Source organism: Protopterus annectens, chromosome 5.part1, assembly GCF_019279795.1.
Source record: "Protopterus annectens isolate FY-2018-M chromosome 5.part1, PAN1.0, whole genome shotgun sequence".
Classification (NCBI taxonomy): Eukaryota; Metazoa; Chordata; order Ceratodontiformes; family Protopteridae; genus Protopterus; species Protopterus annectens.
Genome location: NC_056736.1, coordinates 485497797 through 485517500, shown reverse-complemented (window position 1 = coordinate 485517500; position 19704 = coordinate 485497797).

The following is a 19704-nucleotide window of genomic DNA, read 5'->3' as shown; positions in this document are numbered from 1 at the left end:
CTTCATAATATTGGTGTGTTCCTCTTGCAATCTGCACCTGTCTGGCAAATACCTGGGAGATTACACCATTAAATACAGACAAGTAATTGGGTTTAAGACTCCACTTCCTTCAGATGAGTCATGCTAATGCATAGCCTATTCTTCTATCAGCTTTCTAAGATTGTAAGTGGAATATGTGCTTTCTGTCCCTATTTGTCCCCCCCAATGGCTTAGGTTCAGTCCAGTGATTTTGCTCTTAGAGGTTGAGAGGTATGGGCTTAAGCTTTGCCCAATTCGCAATATTACTTACATCCCCAGGGCAGTCCGAATACAACTTTGCCAGCCAACATCTGCATGCCTAGGCCCATAATTGCATACCCATAGTTCCCTCATCTGTCCCTCCTCTACAGCACTCATCCTTACTGTGGATGCAGGTGAGGTCTAACCACACCAGTACACACTGCCCACTCTCCACGTGTCGGGACCCATGCCGTACGTTGTCTCGTCCCATGGGTCATCAGGCTTGCACAACCTACTGGTCCGTGTACATATAAAGCCTGGTTGGATAAATCATTACAGGGACTGACTCTGATGATCATTAATTTTTGGGGTGTCCCACAAGGGACATTGATGTCTTTGTTTCAAGTTTAGACTTGGCAGGTCTCTCCCAATGGTAGTATCCTGCCTGTGGTCTGGGAAGCAGTGGTTTGTTTACTTATATCATGTGTTTGTGTGTTTCACCTGTCTAGGTGGGGGGGGGGTTGATGCTACATGTTACACGTTTGTTGATTGGACCCCTCACCCCCATTGGCATGGCCTGTGAACATATTGTAATCCTTAACTGGTGTATCACATTATCATATATATATATATATATATATATATCTATGTATATATATATATATATATATATATATCTATGTATATATATTTGCTGTATACTACTATTTAATAAATTGTTTTCTAGTCCTGAGGAGATTTTTTTTCCCCGGGTCTCTGCTGTAAATGAGCCAAAATCTCAGCCAGAATACATAATTCTATCAATATCCTAACTATATATATATATATCTATATATATATATATATATATATATATATATATATATATATATATATATGTTTACACACATATATACATATATATTTCTACATTTATATATATATATATATATATATATATATATATATATATATATATATATATATATATATATATATATATATATATATATGTATATACATTGCTGTATATATATGTCTAACGACAAATGGATGCATGGGTGTCTGCATATGTATATTTCTAAATGTGAGTATTCAATTATATTCTGCCTCTGTATGTACACATTTGTACTACAGAGATGGGGAGGTTTCACACCATGTAGGTATGGGTATATATGCACACTCACCTCAACAGTTGTACATCTACATCTGGTTATTCCATTCTTTGCCATGTACAATAGACTGTGCTGCAGTGGAACTCGTAGCGGGAGTGGCTGCCTATTGGGCGGTGGCCCTGCCCAATGCACACTATTGCTTACATCCCTGGGGCGGTCCACATAGACCCACTCCAGCCATCACCTGCTCAGCTAGGCCCATAATTTCATACCCATAGTTCCCAAACTGCACATCCTCTTCGGCACTCTTCCTTACTCCGGGTGTAGGTCGGGTCTAGCCACACAAGTACGCTGTACCCACTCCCCACTTCTTATATATATATATATTGCTGTATATATATATATATATATATATATATATATATATATATATATATATATATATATATATATCAAAAACCATGTGGATGTATTGGATGTGTGGCCTTAATCTCGCTTATCTATTGCTATGATGGCTTAGTGGTTGACTACTGTGACTATAGTATACAGCGTCCTGGATTTGAGCCTTGCAGAGGCAGTTTATTTTGTTGCTGGGCAGAACATGGGCCATTGGATCCAGAGTGATTAAGGCACTTTAAAGTGGTTGTAAACGTCTTTGTCTGGGTTTGCATGATGGTAAGCACTGCTAACCTCCGGTTACAGTTTCTTACACTCATTTAGCTTCTACTTTGCTTAATCTGTGTGTGCAATGCTTACCCCCACAAAAATACACTTGGACACACTTACCGCTGCTTATATGTGCTTAGATCTGCTTACTTGTGCCTTATTCATTATGACACTAACACTTCACATGTGCATTTCATGCAGTTCTCCAGTTCACATTTAAATGTTATTATGTAGGTTATACGGCAAAACGATGTAAAATTATGTTCATATGCAGATTTCCTATGGAAAATGATTTGTGCTGCAGTGGGACTCGAACCGAGAATGCCTGTTTGTTAGTCGGATGTTCTAACCACTCCACTATTGCTGTGCTGCTTCATTTGCATATATATTCCTTGTTATTCTCTTCAGCCTTTTCAGCTGCTTTAACCGTAGCTAAGCAATGTTCAAACCCGTGCACCTACGGTTAGCCGTACTTGGGGTTTTAAAAAAATTAATACAAGGGTTTCTTCGTTTTATTTCATGTACTGTTGCTGTTGAACACATGGGGACTGTTGGTGGAGATATGCAGACACCTATGAGCAGTTTCACTCATTTATTTACACTTTCTTCTGTTCTACTTTGCAGGGGCATATTTATTCTGAGAGCTCTGCTCTCAGACACGCCCCCTGCACTCGTCCACACTCAGTGTAGGTTTTGGAGCTCCAGCAGCGCACCTTCATTATTATGAATGCTGCACTGCCGTCCTCCTCTTAAACTGCCGCTTACATGCAGGACTAGTTTAGTCCTGCATGGCAGATTAGTAAATCCGGGGGAATATCTTCAGATGCTACTTCTCGCATGTAATTAGTGATACGATATCTTTGTATATGTTTATTTCAATTGTTCTGTTATTATGTCTAATTTTATGCTGAAGATCAGTAAAACTAGGAAGAGGGACACAACAGAGGGCAAAAGTCATATTACTTTCCCTAAATTATGTGTGTACAGACATTTTGTTGTCAATTTGCATAATAAATCAGCAAAAAAATACTTTAAACATTGTGTGACCTGCAACACTGCATTATATTTTTCTTAGGTTCTGCTTTCTTGACGCCAGTATTTATTATGACCACCTGGGCAACATAATTTAAAAATTCAGTTGTTATTCAATGTGCATTTGTTCAAATAAGAGTACCTTCTAAGAACTGTATTGCAGTATAGTTAATGGTTTTGAAAATGTCCAATGAACACAAGCAAACCTACATAGTGGACTGTGTGAGAAATATTGTTAGATATTTTTAGAATGAGTCCCTGAAGTACTTATTCACCAACAAAAGTCATCTTTCCAGATGCAGTTTAAGTAAGTGGGTGTGTGTGTGTGTGTGTGTGTGTGTGTGTGTGTGTGTGTGTGTGTGTGTGTGTGTGTGTGTGTGTGTGTGTGTGTGCGTGTGTGTGTGTGTGTATGTGTGTGTGTGTGTGTTTCTGAGGGTGCATTTGTACCTATCAGATATATGCTTCTACTGTTATCTCAGGACATCTAAATTTCAAGACCATTCTTCATTTATACACACGCACACACACACACACACACACACACACACACACACACACACACACACACTTATGTATCTATATCTATCTATCTATATATATATATATATATATATATATATATATATATATATATATATATATATATATATATATATATATATATATATATATATATATATATATATATATATGGTTCTACCTGACATAGTCGAAACCACACAACACCGACAACGACATCACCGACACCACATAATCGACAGTGCATTAACACGAAACCTCACATACCCGACAACGAAATAACCGATGGTACACAAACACGAAACCCCATACATTGCACACACCACAATAACAACAATAAAAAACGAAACACATCCCCATTCCACAAACCACACACAACACAAGCACACCAAAATCCTTACAAACCCACACTAAACCTTACATACACAACTATCAACAACCTAACCCTAAGGTCCGTCACTTACTATCGCTGCATACCTAACCCGCTCCTAACCCTAACTCACTTAACCCCCTAACCCAAAGTCTATCCCTACCACACTTACCTAACCCGCTCCTAACCCTAACTCACTTAACCCGCCCCTATCCCAAAGTCTATCCCTACCGCACACTTACCTAACCGCTCCTAACCCTAACTCACTTAACCCGCCCTATCCCAAAGTCTATCCCTAAGACACTTACCTAACCCGCTCCTAACTCACTTAACCCACCCCTATCCCCACAGACCGTCAATATCCACACTTACCTGACTCGCACCCTAACGTCCGTCACTACCGCATACTCACACAGCCTTTTCCCATGTCGGCATCCTCGGCATCGGTGTTGTCATCCGTCGTGTCGGTCTTCTGCATTGTCGATGTTCTGGCACTCGCGATGATTACGGTCTTCTTCATTGTCAATCTTCTGGAGCTCGGATTCCGTTGTCGGTCTTCTGCGCTGTCGACTAAGTCAGGTAGAACCATATATATATATATATATATATATATATATATATATATATATATATATATATATATATATATATATATATATGTATATATATATATATATATATATATATTATAAATATATATACACACACACACACACACATATATATATATATATATATATATATATATATATATATATATATATATATATATATTTATATAGATAGATAGCTTGATATAGACAGAGACATATGGGTGTGTGTGTCTAACACAAGCACTTGCATGCATGCTAGTAGCTCATGACACACTTAACTTTGTCACTTGTTCTAAATTGTAAGTTCCCCTAAACCCTTCTAGCATATTCCTACAAAATTAATCATATGATACAAAATATCCTTACATGTGCACTAACTCTAATGATAAACCTCATACACAGTCCCTAATCGTAACCTGCATCTTTGCTCCTGAACTCAAACAATAACAACCCCTCCTCCAACATTAAAACTTTTTACAAATAGATGACATTTTAATAAGACTTCTTCAGGTGCAAACATTATGGTTATTGCAAGTTGTGATTGTCACATATTTAATATTGAATTGCAATGGAAAAACCTAGTACAGTTGCATAGGAAGAAAATGATAGCACAGTTTGCATGCAAGGTGCTTTGTGCACGTCCTTCCTGGTGTTATTCCTTTTGCTGTACAAATATAGAAACATTTTTATTTTTGAGAAATATGAAGTTGCATGAAAAGTAATTTATATCTAGAATAAGTGTGCTTACAGTTTTGAATTGATCACAGTATTATTTCTCTTATGGAATATTGTGCAAAGTTTTATAAGCTTGCTCAAGGTGGTTGAAGAAGGAAAAAAAAATCTCTCTCTCTCTCTCTCTCTCTCTGAGATACTGCTGAAGGCCTTGTGCTGAAATTGGTTTACCTTTGAGATTCTGGACCAAAAATACAATCAGTTACACTGTTCTTGAGTTCTGTGATGTGTGCTTTTGTGATAGTTCTTGCCTTTGTTTAATTTCCAAACTCTTTACACACTGGAAAACTGCACTTGCAAGGTTCTGTTTTTAGATTTGTCTTTTGCCTCCCATAACCTGTCTAAGCAGAGTGGCCTATTTTCGCTACTTTTTAACCTGTTCAGCAGTGAAAGTAATCTGGAAAACACAAAACAGTTTCTGTAATTTTTTTATCAAATGGAGCCTACCTCCTGTGCTTTGTTTAACTGCTGTTTGGGATTATATACTTGAACCAGCTACATTTCTGAGGCTGTACACTTAGATACTTCCATCATGAAATGTATTTCATATTGATGGTAAAGTGCATATTAACTTAACAGTTTTTCAAGGGGAGGCTTTTCATTATTCATTTTTCATAACTGTCACAACTCATGTACCTCCCTGACTATCACATGTACCACTGACCTCAGCAATCAGTGATTCACAAAGATTAAGTGTTCTGCTTGCTTCATTCGCTAGTGCTGCCAAAACTGTCACCAGTAAATTACTATAAGAAAATCTCAAATAAACAGGAAACCATAAGTGCTTCAGATAATTCCATTTGGGACCAGTAGCTGTCAGAGCCAATAAAATTCCCTTCATTAATCAGTGATCCCTTTTCGGTTACATCTTTTGTCTCCCACTAATCCAGCCTGGCAGCAGTTTATAGCATCCCTTGTCAGTTAGTGACTGCCTGCAGAAACCCCTCCCCCTTCCCCCCCTCTACTAAGACATTGTATGCCTTAATTTAACTCTTCCTTTATTAAAGAACTACTTTCTCCGATTCTTCTTTTGAGCCTGGATTTTCCTTAATATTGAGCATGTAATGCTAGCTCCAAACATCGTTTCCAGGTAAAGTTGTTATTGACTGTCACTTTAAACTGATTGCGGTTTGAATTGGTATTTGCCTGAATGACAACAACTACTCCAGTTGCTGTACCTCAACTAAAAATTTTTTTTAGCATAAAAACTTAATTGCTTGGCAATATTTATTACATCAGTGGATCACATCATTTCTTAAATAAAATACATAAATAATTCAAGCAAGCACATTTATTTCTTATCACCATATTTTAATGGCCTTCAGCTTCTCTACAAATAAGGGTTAATGTTATACTTTTTTTTTCTTATTTAATCTTAAATAGGTCTGTAATTCAAAAAGTAACTAATACATGGCAAAAGTCAAGAAAATACTTTTGTCCTGTCATTGTTTGAATTTGGAAGACCTCTTGCATTTTTTTATCTTTTTATTGAAAAGTTATAAAGTGTCAGGCAGTACAGACACAGTTTTGTTTTTGAATGCAAACTGTGTATAAACCCATCCTTGAATAATGACAGCAAACTTAAGGGCCAAAATAAGTATACAGTTAGTGTAAAAATTGGTCTTTTGTTTAATATTCTATGTAATGCATGGTATTTTTGTATTTCATCCTATAAACTTAATAATGTTATTTGTTTATCACAAGGCCATGTCGCATAACCAGAGAAGGTTTTTTTTCTGCTTGAGAGATTATGGCTCTTATTAATTTAATTCTGTACATCAAAACAGTCAAATACAGTAACAGTGAAAGGTTGACTCATACTAATCTACCGATGATACCTTCTAAAGTGATTATACAAAGCATTGATTACTTACTGTCAATTTCATCCACAAATATTTACAGGGATCATTAAATCCAGCAACCAAATATTGGAAACAAGATTTAAAGCCAGCAAGTATTAAGCAGTGGGTCAGTTAGGTAAAGATTTATATCAATGATCTTTTAGTGTAAATCCAGGGAAAATGTATAGAATATATAAAAGGTTTACTTAGTTTACTTAAATAAACACAGCCTCTCATTATATCACACAATATCAATATTCAGAACAGTATGTATTCATGCAACTGTTCTTTGTTGAGAATTTCAAAAGCCCTGTATTCATGTAGAAATCACTAGAACTGGGCAGTGACCCAAAATTCACAGAGATGCATATCACATCACTATTGTACATGCATTGTTGATCTTACTTCTAAGGCCTGCATTTTTCTGCTGCTGTACTGTCCTTGCAATCATTGTGCTGCTTTGTGCACAAAATAAGCGACTAGTTTATGTTTGATATATTCTATAGCTGCATTTACTATGAGAATACAGGGTATCTGCAGGATGAGTTGCATTGCAGACTCTCAGTGAACTGCAGTTTCTTTTTGCCTTCTGCTGAGTTACTTTCTAGAAGCTGATAGCGTGCTTATGAGGCCTCGTTCTTTGCTATTGCAACTTCCTTCTTAACCTTTTATTAGCCACTCAAGTGTTCCTTCTTATCCTCATCCGGCTTTTCTATCATGCACTTTTTCCTACACTTCCTGAACTTCTGCATTACACGATCATTTGTTTCTTGTAGCGTGCACTTCTTCTTGCTATGCAGTCACATATGTCTTCTATAGCCTTCACACATGCATCCTTTCCTTCACACATGCATCCTTTCTCATTTTCCTTCCTACTCTTCATTTTTGTTGTGTATTCTTCTATTTCCTTGTTCACTTTCGTTCAAGTTCATAGTACCTTTATTTATATTATCCTACCTGACACCTATGACTCCTTCCCCAGTCAGACTTTAGGAGTTTGTCTTGTTGTCCTAACTAACTTACCAGCTAATAATAACATTATTAAACTACCTAAGTTATTATTAATTAAATAGTACAAAATTGTATTAATAGGATGCCCTGCTGTTGTTAACTAGGTTTTTCATCATTTATTCTTCAGTTTTTCATTGTGTCATTCATTTCTTCATATTTGTGTGTATATATGTTATATCCATTGGTATGGTGTCATAGGCCATGATGGAACACATGACTATTAATTATCAATAACCATTTGAATCACACAATATCTGAGACATTGCTAGGTGTGATATAGTGATTGTGTTTCTAATTTAAAACAAGTGACTGACTTACACACTGCACACTAAGCTGGAAACAAATCTTGTTGCAGAAAATGAAATTTGATATTTGCACTTGCAGTTTTTGTCTTTTATATAGATATATTTAAATATTTATGAGCTAAATAACAATTAAATTTATATTTTTTTTTTATGTAACTAAATCAATTTGCATGCATTCTAACTAACTCTTCTTCTTGTCTCGTGGAAACTTAGATCTGATTAACAAAAATGTTCTAACAATATATATCTAGGTTGTACAGTTTCCAAGATGTGACAATTTGATATTTCCAGCTGAGCAAAAGGAAAATTTAAAAAAAGGCTTGTGTGGATTATAATATATTTTAGTATTTGTGGAAAGACTGTGAATGAACTGACTATTATCACAGTACCTCTAACACTGCTATTTGTGCATGTTTTATATTTTTTGGCTTTTATTATAAATGTTGCATTTGTTTGTTGTTTTACCTTATTCTTTTTAAGTTGATTTTTCAGAAAATGCTCTGGAATGCAAATGTTGTATAGGCTGCTAGTGGTCTGACATTCCATGTCACGTAGGTATTAATGAGTTAGTTCTAACATCTGTTCCAAATCGTTTTCACTTTCTTAAACCCCTCTAATAAATATATCCATCAACTCTCTCTCCTTCGCTGTTTAGTAAATTCCCTGAGAATTGGCAGTCTCTTTTTTATTCTGCAGATTTTCCCATTTTTACCTCATTTGCAGAAGTGCATGAATCAGTAGTGTTATTGGTTCCACAAACACCCTATCCATTGCCTCCATATTACCTCTGTTATTAAATTATTTATTTACCCTTGAGTGTTCCTGTGTATAAAAGGACAGGGTTAATTCTTGAGACAAAGTATAGATAATAAGATACTTTGTGAATGATCACCCTGAGGGTACCTAAATATTCAGTTACATAAACAGAGCTGCATTGTGGTTAGTTTCCTTTGATGTTCATCATTTGTGTTGACCGCTGGGTGTTAGGCAGAAAAAGAAAATAAAACATTAACTGGATACTGTTTCAATAAAGGTAAATCTGTTGTGTCTGTTGTGTTAAACTTACTAGACTCCATTATCGCAGCAAAGGATCATGGGAAGTAGACTAATTTAAATAAAGCTTGCTTTACTTGATGTAGTTCTGCCATGCACTGCTCATGCCCACACCACACATGTATGACCATGGATGACTGTTATCCACAACTGTACAGTAGTATTTGTTTCATTCCTATCATTCTATTGCTAGATTTCCATAGCCTACAAACCCCAGTAATGTGCTACATACTTAACGCATTATAATGTCAAGTGTTCCTTTTGTTAACAGCAAATACACATTGTCATATAATCTCAAGAGATGCGTAGACATCAATTATGTCTTACAGTCATGTACACAACTCTGTTTGAGAACAAGAATCTTGCATAATAATCTGTTGTCACCATGCTGAAAATAAGGAATCTTTGCAGTACAACTTTCTTGACTTTATGGCATGTGATCAGTCAGTGCTTATTTAAAACTGCCATATAGGTGAAATTGTTAAGATATGCAGCTTGCAGGATTTTTCTTTTCTTTTTTTACCACAAAATTTATGGCAGGTGTGTACCCAAGAAGACCGAATACTGTAATTAAATCAAAAGGTGCTTCAACAAAGCATTAGTTTAAGGCTGTACATACTTAATGCACCCAGCTTATTGTATGTTTTCTATTTTTTATATTTTTCCTCTAACAGACTTGTTTGTTTTTCAACTGAATTGTAAAAGTTATAGGTCACATTAAAGGTGGAAAAAGTTTTGAAATGATTTACTGTGACATCATTTTTTATATCACAAAAACATGGCATTTTAACAGGGATGTACACACTTTTATATCCACTGTATGTGTCCGCGTATGTGCATGTCTTTAGGAATATGAGTGTGTGTGTGTGTGTGTGTGTGTGTGTGTGTGTGTGTGTGTGTGTGTGTGTGTGTGTGTGTGTGTGTGTGTGTGTGTGTGTGTGTGTGTGTGTGTGTGTGTGCATGCATTTGTGATAGTGTGAGAGTGTGTCTGTGAGTGATACTGAGTGGGAGATGGATATATCTTATGTTCGCTGTGTGTGTGTGTGTGTGTGTGTGTGTGTGTGTGTGTGTGTGTGTGTGTGTGTGTGTGTGTGCGTGTGTGTGTGTGTGCGTGTGTGTGGCGGGGTGCATGGGAAGGCATATGTGTGTGTGTGTGTGTGTCTGTGTGTGTGTGTGTGCGTGCGTTTGGAGGCATGCATGGGTATGCATGCATGTTTGAGTGTGTGTGTGTGTGTGTGTGTGTGTGTGTGTGTGTGTGTGTGTGTGTGTGGAGGAGGTGATTGCCATACCTCTCAATTGTCTTAGACTAAGAAGCAAATTGTGTTACAGTGGTAGGACACTAGAGACAAGAAACAATTTTTAAATATTCTTTTAAAATGTTAACAGAACTGCAGGTTTTGCACCTCAAGGCATTGTCTGTATAATAAGACGTATGAAATTTTAGTGTGTGGCATTTTTTGTTGTTCTCCATGATTTAAGAGGCACAGGGCAAAACTGAGAGGCAACAACAGGGCCATTTTTTAAAATGAGGGATATTTGAGAGGAATGGTGGTATGTCCATGTGCGTGTTGCATGTGCTTGACTGTGTGCATGTGTGTGGAAGCTTTGTGGGGTGAGTGTTCAAATGTGATGCCTGGGTCACACATGGCACTGATGGTACTTGGACATGATTCAGAGACATGCAAATTACCAATAATGAGGTATTCCTCATCACAGACAGAATATCTCTGAATCACATTTCCCATAATTGTAAAAGCTGTTTCTTTTGATTGCAGAAGTTTCTGTAAATGCAGGGAAATATATGTTAATCAGCTTTAATTGTGGCATAATTAAAGCACCTGATGCGAAGTTTAAAAAACATACCTCTAAAACATAACACTCAAACATTCTTTCCTCTGCCAGTAAAACTTTATAAAACCACAATAAAAACACAGTAAAAAAAGAAAAACATAACTTTATTTAGGTTCTAAGTAATATATATTTACATATGTATATTAATATCCAAAAATAGTGGAACTTCCAGCATAAACAATAATGCATTTTTGTGTATTTAGGCTAACTAATATTTCTCTGCCCTAAATTTTAGTAATGGCACTTGGGAGAGATGGTCATTAATTCCAGGGGAAATGGGTTGTCTCTAATTTAATTTGCCAACTGAACTCTTTTAATTCCAACTTATCTTTCCAATCACCCCCTCTAGGATCAGCAAGAACATTTTCTAATATAGTAAACAAAAATTGTTTAAAGCCACTACAACAGGCAGAATCTCTATACAAAGCATTGCTTGGATTTTTTTAGCTATGTGATATTCAGTCTTTTTTATGGCAGAGGAAAATGTTTTAGTGGTATGTTTTAGTGGTGTGTTTTTTAAACTTCACTTCAGGTGTTTTCATTTTGTGACAATTAAAGGTGATTAAGACTATAAGCTGATTAGTATATGTATATATCTATATCTATATCTATCTATCTATCTATCTATCTATCTATCTATCTATCTGTCTATCTAGATAGATATAGGAACTGATTCAGTGAGTGTATTGTATTCTGAAGAAGTCTTACTGCTGAAAATCTGATTTGTATTCACTTAAAGCTTAAATAAAAGTTCCATTCTTGGTTTGTGGGTCCTAAGCAGTCTGTTTCATCTGGGAATATTTTTTAGTTATTACTTCATTATTAAGCGCTTTTCGTCCAACTGAAGCGATTCAGTTGGATGAAAAGTGCTTAATAAAAAGTGCAGCGTTCGTACAGCTTGGTGGATTTTTATTCTATTGTTTGTTCTTGAGTTTTTTGTTGTTTTGGAAGTTAGTTATTACTTCATTTTTTCCTGGCTCCTCATTTCATTTGTGACTCTGGAGAAAGTGGAAGAAGATAGTAGAGCAGAGGTCCAAACAGTTCTATGATGTGTTAGCAGAAAGAGGGGACAAAGATGAAGAAAATGCAATGAGGAAGAATCAGGAAAGGAACGAAGGATGGAGGAGAGTTGCACGATAATGGTAGAAGACAATTTAGATCAAAGTTTTGAATTTTAGAGTAAATAGTTTTAGATGTATTCAATTTAGATGGAAAAGTTTTTTTTATAAATGAATATAGGTCCAAACTGCACACACACACACACACACACACACACACACACACACACACACACACACACACACACACACATATATATATATATATATATATATATATATATATATATATATATATATATGATTGCAGTTGAGGAGAGCAAACACTTACATGAGTGACTGATGTTTACTGATGTTAGAAAGTGAACATTCATATGGCAGAATGTTCTATTTAATGTTTTTTTTTTTTGTTGGCGACCTTCTGAATGAGATTGCATAGCAGCAGGGTAAAGGAATTTGCCCTTACTGCACTGATGTGCAATCTTGGAGTTGGTTTATATAATTAGCAAGGAGTTTTGGGGGGGGTGCAGCCCCCATGTGTGTGTGGTGCAGGCAAATTTGCCTCTGTTAGAAAATATTAGTTTTAGTGTCTCACATTTTCAATCAGTTTAGATTCACTTTAAAGTGATCTTTCTTTTTACTTTTGCTGTTTTAAGCATCTGATCTTTCATGATACAAACGTGTGTGTGTGTGTGTGTGTGTGTGTGTGTGTGTGTGTGTGTGTGTGTGTGTGTGTGTGTGTGTGTGTGTGTGTGTGTCACAGCTCTTAAAAGCTTATTAGTAAGAAAAGTGAGCAAGCAAATTAAAGGTAATAAGAATAGCAATTGGCTATGATAGAATTATATCTAGGATGGTTAATTAATTCCTCACATAATTGTATATTTAATTAAACAATCTTTTCAGGAGTCATCTGCTATTTGGCGTTGGGGCGTGCAGCCTATTGTTTTGGGATTATATACAGTCGCTGTATACTATGGCAGTTGGTCGCGATTTTAAATCTTTTCTTCAACAGTTAACGGAAGACAAAGATGATGTTTCTATGTTTATGACATCAGAAACGGATAGAAACATCACGCATTCTGATATGGACACAGATGTGAATACTGGTATCAAGATACAATTTCGCAAGTTATTTGATTTAACCAAGAAGGTACATTCTATGGTGTGGCACAATAAGTTACTTAAGGCTTATTTGCAAGCCAAGATTGTTCCAAGGGGGCTTAGAGTGAGAATGGAACCTGGTCTTGGCAAAGATGATTCTGAATTTATTAAAAAATGGCGTGACACGCAGCTAGTAGCTTCGAATATGTTTATGACATTACTTGTTGAATATTACGATAAACATATTTCTACTTTACTATCTGAACTTAATGAATGTCAGCAACGCATTTTAAAGTATGAATCCATGCCAGATTACCAGCATTTATATCAAAAGTTCATGGAAGATATTGATAAGTATGAAACTGAACTGAGTGCACGTAAAATGAAGAAATTTAATAGGGACATTAATGACTTTAAAAGTAACAGAGTGTTTAGCTGGAAAAAGGAAAGGAAAGGAAAGAGGTGCATTTTGTGAGTGAAAAACAGACTAGACCCAAACGTAAAAGGGTCAGGTCAATTTTAAAGTATAACACCACTAGTACATCTGAAGGTTCATCTGGCTATTCGAATACCGACACAGAAGCCGAGTTTGTATCAGCAGTTGTCACTTCACCTGAATTACCTTCCTCTAAAAAATCTAATACCCCTTTAGGAGGGGTGGTCGAAAACATAAGAACTTAAGTGGACTTTCAGGTTCTAGTGAGAGGGCTAGCCCCACAGAACCGGTTTCAGCTTTGTCATTAACATCTGTTAACAACATTAATGATGTTAATAATATTGTGGTTAATTTGACCAACCACCAGTTCAGCTCCAGTGAATTAAAATTGCTGCATAAAGGATTGAATTTTGTGCCTTCTTTTTATTTATCCCAGTATGACACTGTTTGTGATTTAAAGAATTTTAGCAGAATGCTTAATCTCAAATGTTATTTTGCTAGTCAACAAGCTAAACCTGTATTATCCACTGTCAGTGGGTTTACTTTCAAGAAATCTAATTTTTCACCAGCATATAATAATAATGTAAAAATCTTTGAGCAAATGGTGTTGAAGGATTTGCAAATTAGACAAAGTGAATTTTCAGGAATTGTAGTCATAATATACAAATGGATGAACATCAAGCCTTGGTCGGACTGACACAAAATTTACAAATTGTTATCACTAAGGCAGATAAGGGGGGTGCAGTGGTTATCTGGGACAAATTGCAGTATGATGCTGAGGCTAACAAACAGTTAAATGATTCTAATTTTTATTGCTGTTTGCAGAAAGATCCAACGCCACAATTCAAAAGTATTGTGGATGAATTTCTGCTACAAGCAGCACATGATAATTTGGTTGTTCCAGAGCTAGTTTCACAGCTTCAGGTGGATAACCCTACTTTTCAGTATTATTATATGCTACCGAAAATACATAAAACATTACAAGATCCTCCAGGTAGACCCATAGTGTCAGGTCGTGGCTCATTAACAGAACCATTATCTGAATACCTTGAAAGCAAGTTAAAACCTTTGCTTATATATGTTAGAGCCAGAATTCGAGATACTAAGCAATTCTTGAAATTAATGGAAGATCTGCAACTATCCATTAGTAGTAGGCTTGGGACATTGGATGTCCAGTCTCTGTATACTAGTATTCCGCATTTAGGTGGAATTGAGGCGGTTGACTATTGGATGCAGAGATCTGGTCTGTATACTGAGTCAGAAAATAATTTCTTGTTATTGCTTTTAAAACTTGTTCTTGAGCATAATGCATTTAAATATAACAACGATTGGTATTTACAGATTAAGGGTACAGCCATGGGGGCTACATTTGCCCCCATATATGCCGATTTATTTATGGGCTACCTGGAGGAAATGATGATTTATAATGAACAATTTCCTTTTTCTGGACACCTTAGCATGTGGCGTCGGTTTCTCGATGATTGTTGGGTGGTTTGGGAGGGTAGTGTAGAAGAATGGTTTGATTTTAAGAAATACTTGAATTCCAATAATTTTGGAATTATCTTTACAGGGAGACTTGATTTATTTACCATAGATTTTTTGGATGTAAATGTCACTAAAACAATAGATGGTACATTAGTAACTTCCCTGTATAGAAAACCCTTCTCCAAGAACTCAATATTACATGCGAACAGTTGCCACCCACCTCATACAATAAACAACATACCTAAGGCACAATTTAAGAGAATCGGAACAATATGCTCAGATGCATGTGATTATAAATTTAAAGCACATGATTTAATTTCTAGGTTTAAAGCTAGGGGTTATCAAACAAGTAACATAAAACAGGCTTTTGATGAGAGTAAAACACTTGATAGAACTGTGCTTTTACAAGACCATCCACAACCAATAAATAAGAGTGACAATATTCGGTTTGTCACTACATATGCCACTAATACTTATTTGATTAGACAAATTATTGATAAACATTGGTTTATTCTACATAATGACCCCTTTCTGTCTACAATTTTAGAAAATAAGTGTCAGTTTGGATATAGGAGAGGCAAAAATATTGGTGAATATTTATCACATTATAAAAGAGGTGTGATTCCAACAGGATCTGAAATATTAAGAAAGGGAAGCACATTTTGTGGACATTGCAAGTATTGTATGTTGATGTCCAAAACCACTACGTTTACATCCCAGAATACCAGTAAAGTGTATGATATTCAGTGCTTTGTTACCTGTAATACTTCATGGGTAGTATATATGGCTTTGTGTAGGTGTGGTTCATTTTATATTGGACAGACTTCGTGTCTTCTAAAACAAAGAATTGCCACCCATTTAAGTGACATTAAGTGCAAAAGAATGCGTAGTGCACTATACAAGCACATTCTAGTTCATCCAACAGCGCATTTTGTTTTTGTAGGGATTGACAAAGTAACTGATAGGGTTAAATCTGAGGTAGTCAAACATAAAATTTTGACTAATAAAGAACGTAGGTGGATAGTTAACTTAGGGGCTTTATTTAAGCCCGGTCTCAATGACCATTGGTAAATTAAATTTTGGTTTTCTCTTTCGTGGTTTCTCTTTGCTGTTATAAATTCACTAGTATGAATTTGTATTTCATGCATTTTTGTATGTATGTATGTTGATGTACGTAGATATTTATACAGGTATTTATATTTGTGTATTTGCATTTATAAATATTTGTAATTGTATGTTTATTGGTGTATGTACAAATGTTGATCCATGGTAATTTGTAACATGGATTGATATACATGTACTTATTATTTTGACTATAGGTTTAGTAGTTTTGCATATATTTATTAGGTTGAGCATAAAATACTGTGTCTTTTATCAGTTCAGGTGCTTTTACATGACTGCACCTTTAAATGTTGAATTGTTGAAATGTGAGTGCTTGTGAGAACGTATATTTACGTATTGTTGTTTTTTGCGGTCACACACTGATGACGCTCAGTTGGAGCGAAACCGGTCTGTGGGGCAGACTGTTTGGGCTCTAATAAAGCCTTTATTCCAAAACGGCTGTTATTTTTTACTTTTTTAGTGCTGGACGTTTTTTGGTACTTATATATATATATATATATATATATATATATATATATATATATATATATATATATGATTGCAGTTGAGGAGAGCAAACACTTACATGAGTGACTGATGTTTACTGATGTTAGAAAGTGAACATTCATATGGCAGAATGTTCTATTTAATGTTTTTTTTTTTTGTTGGCGACCTTCTGAATGAGATTGCATAGCAGCAGGGTAAAGGAATTTGCCCTTACTGCACTGATGTGCAATCTTGGAGTTGGTTTATATAATTAGCAAGGAGTTTTGGGGGGGGTGCAGCCCCCATGTGTGTGTGGTGCAGGCGAATTTGCCTCTGTTAGAAAATATTAGTTTTAGTGTCTCACATTTTCAATCAGTTTAGATTCACTTTAAAGTGATCTTTCTTTTTACTTTTGCTGTTTTAAGCATCTGATCTTTCATGATACAAACGTGTGTGTGTGTGTGTGTGTGTGTGTGTGTGTGTGTGTGTGTGTGTGTGTGTGTGTGTGTGTGTGTGTGTGTGTGTCACAGCTCTTAAAAGCTTATTAGTAAGAAAAGTGAGCAAGCAAATTAAAGGTAATAAGAATAGCAATTGGCTATGATAGAATTATATCTAGGATGGTTAATTAATTCCTCACATAATTGTATATTTAATTAAACAATCTTTTCAGGAGTCCAAGGAGAAAATATCATTCAACATTAATGGAAATATACATTAGTAAGCCCAAGGCTAAAAAAGGACAGATATTCAGTCTTAATCTAATTCCTTAGACTAGTTTCTTTACAAAATTGAGACTATAAAATATTTGTGACAGTTCTAATTAAGTGATTAAAATCTTTGCTAACTATTGTAATAGGTAAAGATTAAAGAAGATGCAAAATGTAAAGAAAAATCTCATGCAACATTAATACAAAAGTAATATCTGACTGTCAGTTAGCAGAGAGGATTCAGACTATGATATGTTAACAAACTACTTCCTGTGGTACAAGGTTTGATTTCCTTAATTTTGTGCTCTGGATTAACTGAGAATTTGCTCAAGGCTACTTAGTAGTCTTGTGGTCAGCATACCAAATAACTACATATGGATGCATGAACCTATGCAAACGTTATTAAACCTATTGCAAAAATCATTACCTGAGATTTAAAATAAGCTATTGGTTACTTACACTTGACATAATTAAAACATTTTGGATTTCTGCAACTTCTTACACATGTAATAAATATGTTGTTTAACAATTGTTTGATATATGTTAAAATAAGAGTTTTATTTTCCAACTAGACACTATAAAAAAGAAACCATACCAGCCTTACTCGTTCACATTTTCTTTTTATACTATGATTAGTCCCCACAGCAATATTCATATCAAGATAAGAAAATAGATTCTTAACATGATGCATAATTGTATTATTCTTATTTTTTGCCTTTGATATGTTGTTAAATTTAATTAGCATTAAGGAAATCAATAGTTGAACTAGACAACATTTTTAAAACTTTGATGGAATATCCAAACTTAAATTTACTGAGAAAACACTAGTGCATTATCAATAACTCAAAAAATTAAACCAATTTATAAAAGAAAGATGAAATGTATTTAATATTGCAAGAATTTTAACTATTTAGGCATTCTAACCTGATAATCTGAATTATAACATTGATATTATCTATAATACCATTAGCAATGCACATGAGAGACACTTCATAAGTTTAACAAATAATATATTTGATTTGAAAATAGACTGAATCTAATCAAACTTATAGTGTCATTAAAATAATATATTATTCAAATTAGATTTTATTTCCAAATACAAATCAAATAAAGAATTTAATAAGTTACTCAAACTATTCATAGCTCTCAGTTATGGTACCAGAGCATTTGAAAAATGGGGTAAAGGATTTAAAGTTCTTGAATGTTATACTTAACATCAGCTCTCATGTGTATTAAATATGGGTCTACCTGACAACGCCGAAAGCTGATAACGCCGACGATGAGAAGACCGACACCAGAATATCAAAAACTGGGATGACCGACGGATGAAAACCCCGATGCTGAGAACACCGACATGTGAAAAGGCTGTGTAAGTATACGGTAGTGACGGACATTCGGGTTAGGGTGCGAGTAAGGTAAGTGTGCGAAATTGACGGACTCTAGGGATGGGGTGGGTTAAGTGAGTTAGGGTTAGGGCGCGGGTCAGGTGAGTGTGTGATAGTGACAGTCTTTAGGGTTAGGGACGGGTTAAGTGAGTTAGGGTTAGGGCGTGGGTCAGGTGAGTGTGCGACAGTGACAGTCTGGTTAGGGGCGGATTAAGTGAGTTTGGGTTAGGGCGCGGGTTAGGTGAGTGTGCGATAGTGACAGTCTTTAGGGTTAGGGGCGGGTTAAGTGAGTTAGGGTTAGGGCGCGGGTTAGGTGAGTGTGCAATAGTGACGGACCTTAGGGTTAGGGTTTGGGTTAAGGTTGTAGATAGTTGTGTACGTCAGGTTAGTGTGGGTTTGTAAGGATTGTGGTGTGCTTGTGTTGTGTGTGTGCTTTTTGGACAGGGGATTTGTTTTGTTTGTTGATTGTCGGGGTTGTGGTGTGTCGGGCATGTCCGGTTTCGTGTTTGTGAACTTTCGGTTATGTGGTGTCGGTGATTTCGTTGGCGGTGTTGTGGTGCATCGGTGTTGTCAGGTAGATCCATTAAATATTCCTAGTAGGAAAATGCAAACATTTACGTACAGCGGTATGATATACAGAATATCTGATCAACCTCTAA